Source organism: Primulina tabacum, chromosome 18 (assembly GCF_025594145.1).
Source record: "Primulina tabacum isolate GXHZ01 chromosome 18, ASM2559414v2, whole genome shotgun sequence".
Classification (NCBI taxonomy): Eukaryota; Viridiplantae; Streptophyta; class Magnoliopsida; order Lamiales; family Gesneriaceae; genus Primulina; species Primulina tabacum.
Genome location: NC_134567.1, coordinates 30,586,919 through 30,595,698, shown reverse-complemented (window position 1 = coordinate 30,595,698; position 8,780 = coordinate 30,586,919). Strand labels below are relative to the sequence as shown.

The 8,780-nt window shown below is 33.1% G+C and overlaps 1 pseudogene; it reads right to left on the bottom strand.

Annotated features, from left to right (window-relative positions):
- Positions 1–3,899: 3,899 nt before the first annotated feature.
- On the bottom strand, positions 3,900–6,863 carry LOC142532887 (patellin-3-like; annotated as a pseudogene).
- Between the last annotated feature and the right edge of the window lie 1,917 nt (positions 6,864–8,780).

Genomic DNA, 8,780 nt, shown 5'->3' with positions numbered 1-8,780 from the left:
AAATTTAGCGACGATATTCATGAAACTTTCGCTATTTTAGCAACTATATTAATGAGATAAGCTCTTGCAATTATCGACAATTTATTTAAAAAAAAAATCTCCAAACCGGTGCACTAAAACAAATGTCAGCTGGTTTAGCGACAAATTTTTATTTAAACCGTAGGTAATGTCGCTAAATTAATTTTAATTTTTTTAAAAATAGTTTCTAATAAATAATTTATATTTTAATGCCAAAATTTATTTTTATATTTGTGATTTTAAATTATTAATTTTTTTATTATAAAATATTGCAAATCAATAGTTTTTTATATAAAATATTTTCAAATAATGAATTTGATTATAGATATTAATATATAAATTAAAATTTAAATAACAAAATCACAGTAATAATTACGAAATATGCATGTCTAAAATAAAATTAAATACATGTTAAAGTGTTTAAATAAATATAAATATTATAAATCCGAATATCAGTTGTACGTAGACGAGTGTGAAATAACATTATCGTCTAAAATTCCTACAACGCCTAAGTCTCGTCGTCGACACAATCCTCGTTTTCGTTATTGTTTCTATCGTAGTCTTCATCTTCGTCGTCATCTCCATCGTCGCCGTCCAGGTTGTGTGATGGCTCGATGTATTCATGTGAGTAGCCGCGTCCATGGAAGAATTTACCATCGTATAAGGATCAAGAGGCTAAGCGTTCGCTGTGCGAGGAGCTGCGGGCATGGACTCGTCCTTTGAAGCTGCATTAGAATTCTCAAAGTCTAGTATTCTCTCAAGATCCTGTATTTGCGACGATTTATGATTATAAGTAGTAGCGACGGTTTTCCGAACTATCGCTAAAAACAACAAAGATGCTAGTCAAATCGTCGCTAAACATAGCGACATTTTAATGTTGGCACAGTTTCAGAAAATCATGGCAATTTATCTATTGTATTATTAAATTTGTGGGCAAATTCGAAATTGCGACGGTTTTAAAAAATAATTACTAAGGGCATCTCCAACCCAAGCAGCAAAATAGCGTTTCGGCTTCTCTAATGGAGATAGCGCAGCTCCATTCTTCTCTGCGCCACATTTGGCGCAGAGTTGTTTTCTCTTTTTTTTTTTTTAAATTTTTTTGTTTTTTTAATTATAAATATTTACATTAAAAATTATAAATATTTTTTATATAATAATATGATATTATTATATTAGTTTAATAATTAGATATATTTAAATAATAGTATAATATTTAATATATTATTTTAATAATTAGATAATATTTATTATATAATTTTAATAATTAAATATAAAATCATAGAAATTAAAATATTTAATTATATAAATTTACAAATTATTTTACAATAATTTTTTATGATTAAACGTCTAACATACAAATTTATTGAATAATATTTAAACATTCAACTACACAGTTAAAATAAAAATACGAATTCGAATTCAGATAATTTAAATGCAAAATATAATAAAAGATAAATAATATGATAATCGAAGATGAACGTGATCTTAGTGCACCGATTGAAGATGCTAGAGAAGCACCGGCTCCAATGGTAGAAATGGCTGTCAATGAGCATATCAGATTTCGAGAATTTCTCGCTCGATATAAAAAAATAAAAGACAAAGACGTTCATTATGCATTACGAAATGTTTTAATTGATCATTTATGGGATGAATATGGTCGTTCAAATATTTGAAGTTGTATTTGTAATATGTTATTTAATTTAATGTCATGTATTAATTTTATTTCACCAATTGAAATTATTTCGTATAATATAGATTTCAATAATATATTTAAAATAATTAAATTAATCATTTTTGTAATATTATCACATTTATTAAAAATATAATATTAAATATATTCAATATAAAATGTAATTATAAATATGTCACTAAATTTAAAAAAAATATTTAATAATTTATAAAAAATAAAATAAATAAAATAAAAAAGAATATTACGATAATATTTTGTTTTAAAGCAAGATTTGAAGTATATGTGTTGGAGATGGATATTGTATTTGGTGCAGAAACTGCACTATTTTAGAGTAGAGTTGCTTTAAAATAGAGTTTTGGGTTGAAGATGACCTAAAATTAGCGACGGTTTTTCTAATTGTTGCCAAGGCCTCGTTTTTTCAGTGAACGGCAACAATAACAATAACAATATAAATATATATATATATATATATATATATATATATTCTCCAAATGAAATGGCAAATTTTTCTTAATTATAATTTGAATTCAATGTACCCACCAATGTCAATGATTGCCCCTCAGATTCCCCTTTGTGGTTAAATAAAATTATTCGGTAGTGATAAAAGAGACGAAGCACGGTTGGCAATAACAACTAAGCCAAAGTCAAGCACGAACTAATCATGATTAACAAGAGAAATGATTGTGTTTTCAAAAGTTTTAAAGGGGTTGGGGGTAATGATTCATCGGTCGAATTCATATTAATATAATTCATTTTACAATGGAATGCAACTTTGATATGTACGAATGGAGGCTCATTCATTGAAAAAAAAGAAGAAAAAAAAGAAAGAAAGAAGAAAGCAACTTGTAATAGAAGCAAAAGTTCGGACATTGGTGACACTAAAATTAAAAACGACATTTTTCAATAAATTTGACACTTAATATAATAAATACAGAGAAGGTGAATGAATACGGCTTTTAGTTCAAAATTATAGGATGCTTATGTCCTGACAATCCATATGCAATGTGAGGCTGAGTTCAATTTTCATATGTTGTAGTTTGGCCTCTCCACATCTTCTGGTATTGACTCCGACACTTCAATGGCACCAATGTGTTTCGGCAGATTCCATCGATCACAAGAATCCACTGTCGGTGGTCCTGTCCTGTTTGTGTCCATCTAGCTATCTATTCTTAGGTAGGTATTCGGTTCATTAAAACAGCGTATTGCATTAAATAATCCAGCTGCAAAATTTGCAGTGCCATAAAACTATAGCGGCAGTATGACACCATTATTGGAAACAAGACTTAAATGTCAAATTACATATACAGAACTGTCGAACACCGGTTCAATAAATTTTAGCAACAGAAATTGCAGGAGTTCAATAAACACAATGGCAGCATGGCAGCGGATTAACTCATTAATTGTCATGTGCCTTATCGAAACAGCACATGTTGCTACCTATACGTAGATCTCAAGCACCATTATTGACAAGTGAACTTTTACCGGACAGGTGGAATTTTGAAGAAAGAAGACTTGACAAGTGAAACCCAAAGATCAATAAAATGATGGTCCACCATCATGTCTTGCGCCGAAATGCATGCCCGATAACGACCACACATAATGGAATATATTTGCAACCACTTAACCTTTGTAATCACGGTTTGGTCCGTGTTACAGCGAGAGTAATATTTTGTATAAAATGTTCTAGCGAACATCTCAATTCAAAACAAAAAAAATAATGATATGCCTCACATTGTTTGTTTTGAATTAAGTTGTTTATGCGAACATCTTATACATAAATACAAGATAGTAGCAGTCCATGTGTAGCATAGAATGATCATGTCATCACTTTACAAATAGTGTAGTTACAACAGAAATTTGTGGGGGTGTTGCATCAACAGAGTCTATTATTGATTAATAAAGACAGAGAAATGAAAGCTAATCATGTTTGGACACAAATGTCAAAGAGAAAGAAAGTGTTTCCTGTCATAATAGGTCACATTCAAGATTAGATGATAGACCACCGAACCAAACCTAATGTCATTATAACCATTGAAATTGATAATTGCTTAAGAAACGAAGAAGATTGAGCGGTTGACAGGTTAAGGGACTCAAAGAATACATCAAGGAATAAACAGGAGCATGATGAAAAATAGGTTGCATACTAGAATTTACACACACACACACACACACACACACAACAAATACCGAATGAGTTGAAATTCAATACATATCATCGAAATGGATTTCCAATGATACAAAAATATATATGTTTATCAAACAGAAAATAACAAAAAACATATTCCCATCACGTAAAATACACGTGTATTGTTGTCATAGAGCTACAAGACCATGCAAGGCAGAGAATACAGCAAAAATAACCAAACTAAGGGGAAAATGTTCTATAATGGAACACGCACATCTTCAACATATTTACCAGCCAGCCCCATAGATGTTTCTCGACAGGCCCTTTAACCACAATATTTTGATTTCCGGAGGGCTTCAAACACAATAGCAGGTGTATTTCTGCTTCCACTTAGAACACGATAATTGACGAGGGTGAAAATGACCGCAAAACAAATACAAACGATCAATCAGAAAACATTGTTTATCACTGAGAGAAGTAAATCCATGCATTCAAAAAATGGTAGATGAGCAAAGAGTTTACTCGAAAACTAGAGCTTCCTGGCCCTGTTACGTCAGTCAACATAGGGTGCAACTTTGAACCTGTAAAAAAGCTTCTTCTTCTTGGCAGTGGGATTGTCAATGGTGAGTAATATCTTACCGAGCTCGGAAACACTGAAATTGTCAGACACAACCGGTTCATCAGTTGGAGCCATCTTCCTGGTCTTCTGTATGATCACCGTGTACCTTCTACGTTCTGTATTTGGTATATACTCGGCACAGTAGCTCACGTCCCAGCCCACTACACGAAGCTCCCAAACAAGAGTGCATTTCTGCAGGTAAAAAGAAACCCAATTACACAAAGGAAACTGCTAATCTTTTACTCTAAATGTCAATCAATAGTGACAGTTACAGCTTCACGACAGCGTTAACCAGACCTCGTTTACTATGATTTCCACAGTTTGCCTTAGTCATAGGTTTCACAGTGATCTCTGTGGCTGGATCATCGACAGAGAACTCAGGGTTGCATTCACAGAAATCCACATGAAGGCCACCATATCGAGTCGGCACTTGCTCCGGCGATATATACCTGTTGCACAAATCAAATTACCAGGTTAATCATACTATGCATAGTGCTCTAAAATCACAGTGAGAGATATTCATGTATAAAACTTCTCGCACTTGCAAAGAGTTTCGACAGTCTTTGTTGATCCAGAAAACATAAATTTACTTTTGGTCCTCTGAGTCAGGAAAGGGCTGATCATTGTGTAGAACGCCAAGTACCACCAAGGGACATTGATGAAAACCTAAAAGCAACAAAGGATTATTACACACTCACATAGGGGTATCAAGATTTCATTAAATTACATGGAAACACAAGTCATCATCCAACCAAAACCTGAGCATAGGCAGATATAGCAACTACCGGCTTCATAAATTTATCCAATATCAACACTCACACAAACTGATAAAGTATCAACGTTATATTCCAAGTTTTCTTATCAAATATCTACACCGATGAACTACCGACAAAGAATCAACACATGTGCTCCCTTATATATAGCAAAGAACCATTTGATGTTATGGTCTAAATACCGAGTATGTTGGTGTAATAGGACGCATTTGCCGTAACACAGAGAGTTCAATAGAGACCAAAGTTATGATACAATCCGAAGAACAGCATCTATTGATTTCAGATCGCAGTTGTATCACTTCATGGTCTCGTGATTTCTCAGAATTGCACCAAAGGCAAAACCTATAATAAATAAATACAGTAAATATATCAATGAAATCAATACCTGCTTTGCCACAAATTCAGGATAATTATCCTGAAGTATCTGCAAAGCCTGCTTTGTCGCAATGTGAAGCTCCCTTTTCCCCAGTCCGGGAGAATTCTTGAGATCACTAACTTGAAAAATCGTATTGATCCCGCCAGGATTAAAGTCCAATCTCCTAATACTTCTTTCAAGAAACTGAATTCTCCACCTCAAAAACTTCGTTCTTTTTTCCTCATCAGCAAACGTATTGAAATACAACTCTTTATCCTGAAATTCCCCATAAACATTATAACACACCGGGTGTCCGTTTTTATCGTGTCCCTGCATAAACACAACCTTTTCAAGATCATCACCCAAATCCTCCTCCGCTAATTCGTCAACGTTAAACTCCTTTCTCCATTTTATCGTGTTCTTCAACATGTCGAATGATTCTTGAACTTTAAAGTCGCGGGCTCGTAGAAACTTGAGCAAAATCACGTCACTCCGTTCATCTTTCAACAAGGGCACACCCCAAATGGACACTTCTTCAGGCGCAGTCGGAGTGTCCGAGGAAAAAAGGCCAACTTTAAGAACTTCTTGTACATTATATTTGAACTCTTCAAGTGTTCTGCGCTCGAAATGCGAGAGATCTGTAGGCTTGTTGCATTCTTCCTTGAAAGAACCCAAAGCCACAGGGACCTTTTCCTTTCCAATCGGTTTCTCATCTTCGGACCGTGCAGCTTCTTTGGATAGAGTTTTGGAAGGTTCAGATTTTTGAGGTTGCGCTTCTAAAGCAGAAACTAGCGTCCGAGACTCCGAGAAAGCGGAATCAGTTTCCGTTAGTGTGAGAGAAACACACTCCCCCGCAAGCGGCGGTTCCAAAGACGACGGATCTAGTGGGGTGCTTTTTTCTGTCACCGCAATGGCCTCCTTCAGCTTTTCTTCAACAGGGAAAGGAGTGAGAGTCTCTTTATCCACCGACTCCAGCGGTTTCTCGGCAGCAGATTCCAGTTTTTGCGGTAGTGGCCATTCTGTCTCCTCCGCCGCCAGCGGTGGTGGCTGGTGGCCAACTAGTTGTGGATCAGTTTGAGAGGCTTCCCAGGCCATCCCAGTGGAGAAGAATGGGCACAGTTTGAGAGCAAGTTCCTAGTTCGATGTGTGCATATGAAAAGAAGAGAAATGGCCGGTACTCAGAGTCAACAACTGCCGAAGCCGAAGCCGAAGCCGAAGCCGAAGCTCTATTTTTTTGCAAATACGTATCTGAGTCTACGAACGAAAATAAGTCAAACCAATTAATTGAAATTTAAAATATATGTTGGGGAAATAAATAAAACATTTCCAAATTTCGTTTGACAGGTTCGGAGTTGGTGGAAGTCAGAATTCGGTATTTATATATTTCTTCTTTTTTCTTTTTTTTTTCCCCCTGAAAAAACTTCTATTTCTTCTTTAAATTTTTTAACCTCAAATTTTGCTCTTCTCATGTTTATGTTTGATATAATATAAATCCAAAAGTTGGTCTCAATAAGAATATTTTTTCATTAAAAAAATCGTATTAAAATCAGTGTTTTCAAAAGCGGATAGTTCAATTAGCTGGTAATAAGTCACGAGTTCGGTCCAAAACACAATCAAAATTCGTTTTAGTAGTCAAAATGATCAAATCCGGTCAGACCGATTATGAACCGATAAACCGATTTTCGAATTTTTTTTGAAAAATTACTTTTCTTATTTAAAACCTCAAAGTTAATATTTGATTATATATATACATAATAATTTGAAATTTGGATTTCGTTAAAAATATTATTTTAGTAGAACTAGAGGTTATTTAATTTGAATTTTTTAAAAATTTCAAATAATTAGTATTTTTAATATATGTAAATAGTTATTTAGTTTTTAAAATCTCCGATAAATATATTTATTGTCTATTTATATACATATTTTATGTCTTAAAGTATATTATTTATAATATGGCATTAATAATTTATATAATATAAAAGTATTCTGTTCCAACTGTCCGATTAAATCGGTCCTCGGTTGGACCATTTTTTCAAGTAAGTTTAGTTTGATAATCCGATCCGATTATGAAAAAATTAATTATAATCACTTATTCACCAAATTATCTACTTACTTTTTTCCTTCAAATTTTCACTTTTATTTTCAAATATTTTCCATTTATAATATGTTTTCATAAGCTATAAAGTAAACATAATATTTTACAATCACTCTCTTAAATAAGTTCGTGAATTAGTTTGTAATTGAAATATATTATCAAATGAGTTGGTCTTTGTAAGTCGTCACATGTCAGTCTGATCTATACATACAATATAATTAATATTTTTGACATAATAATATTTTTTTATGATTAGATCTGATTAAATATCCATATAACGAAATTGACCTATAAAACAGTTTTATAAGAATTTTTGTATATTCGAAATGGATAGTTTTCAATGTAGACGCGGTACTTAAACTTTTGATCAAGAATTTCACAATTATTAGTCAAAGAAAAAAGAGTGGTTTATAACAAAAGCTAAAGCTATCCTCATCCTTTTTTTTTTTTTTTTTAATCTCATTAGCCCATTTCGGGACACCGACGTGCTGTTCTCCACTCAAGTCACTGCATATATTCGGAGCTACACAACTCTACATACGTCCATTTTCAACTGACCTGAATATGTTTGCCTTGGATGTTGATTTTGAGTATAAATTCTTCGGCATTCGACTCTCCCACATGCAATGATAATTCTAAATTCAAGAAAAATATTAGTTGTGAGGCCTTTCACGTACAATCTTGGATTTTTGTAATATATCTGAATAAATTATAATTATCTAACGATTAACGAATCGGGTAGTTCATATTCATGACCACCAGTTGTGTATATGCAGATGTGGTGAGTTTGATTTATGATGTATTATTGCTTGATCTGTGATAATGAATCTAGTTTCGTTTTTGCTTAAAAAAAATTATATTTATTATATATGCATGCATGCATACATGTTACTCTCAGAAATGAACATGTCGTTAGAATGAAGAATGGCCTCCGGTCGTTATCATTTGTGTTTGTACTGCTGACTTTTACACATGTCCATGTTGTTGGGATGCACAATGTCCTTCGGTCGTTATCATTTTGTTTTTTGTTTTTTACATTATTTTTCGAGTTAAAATTATTTTTCGTTGTGTATTGGGTAAAATTCTGATCCAAGACATTATTATA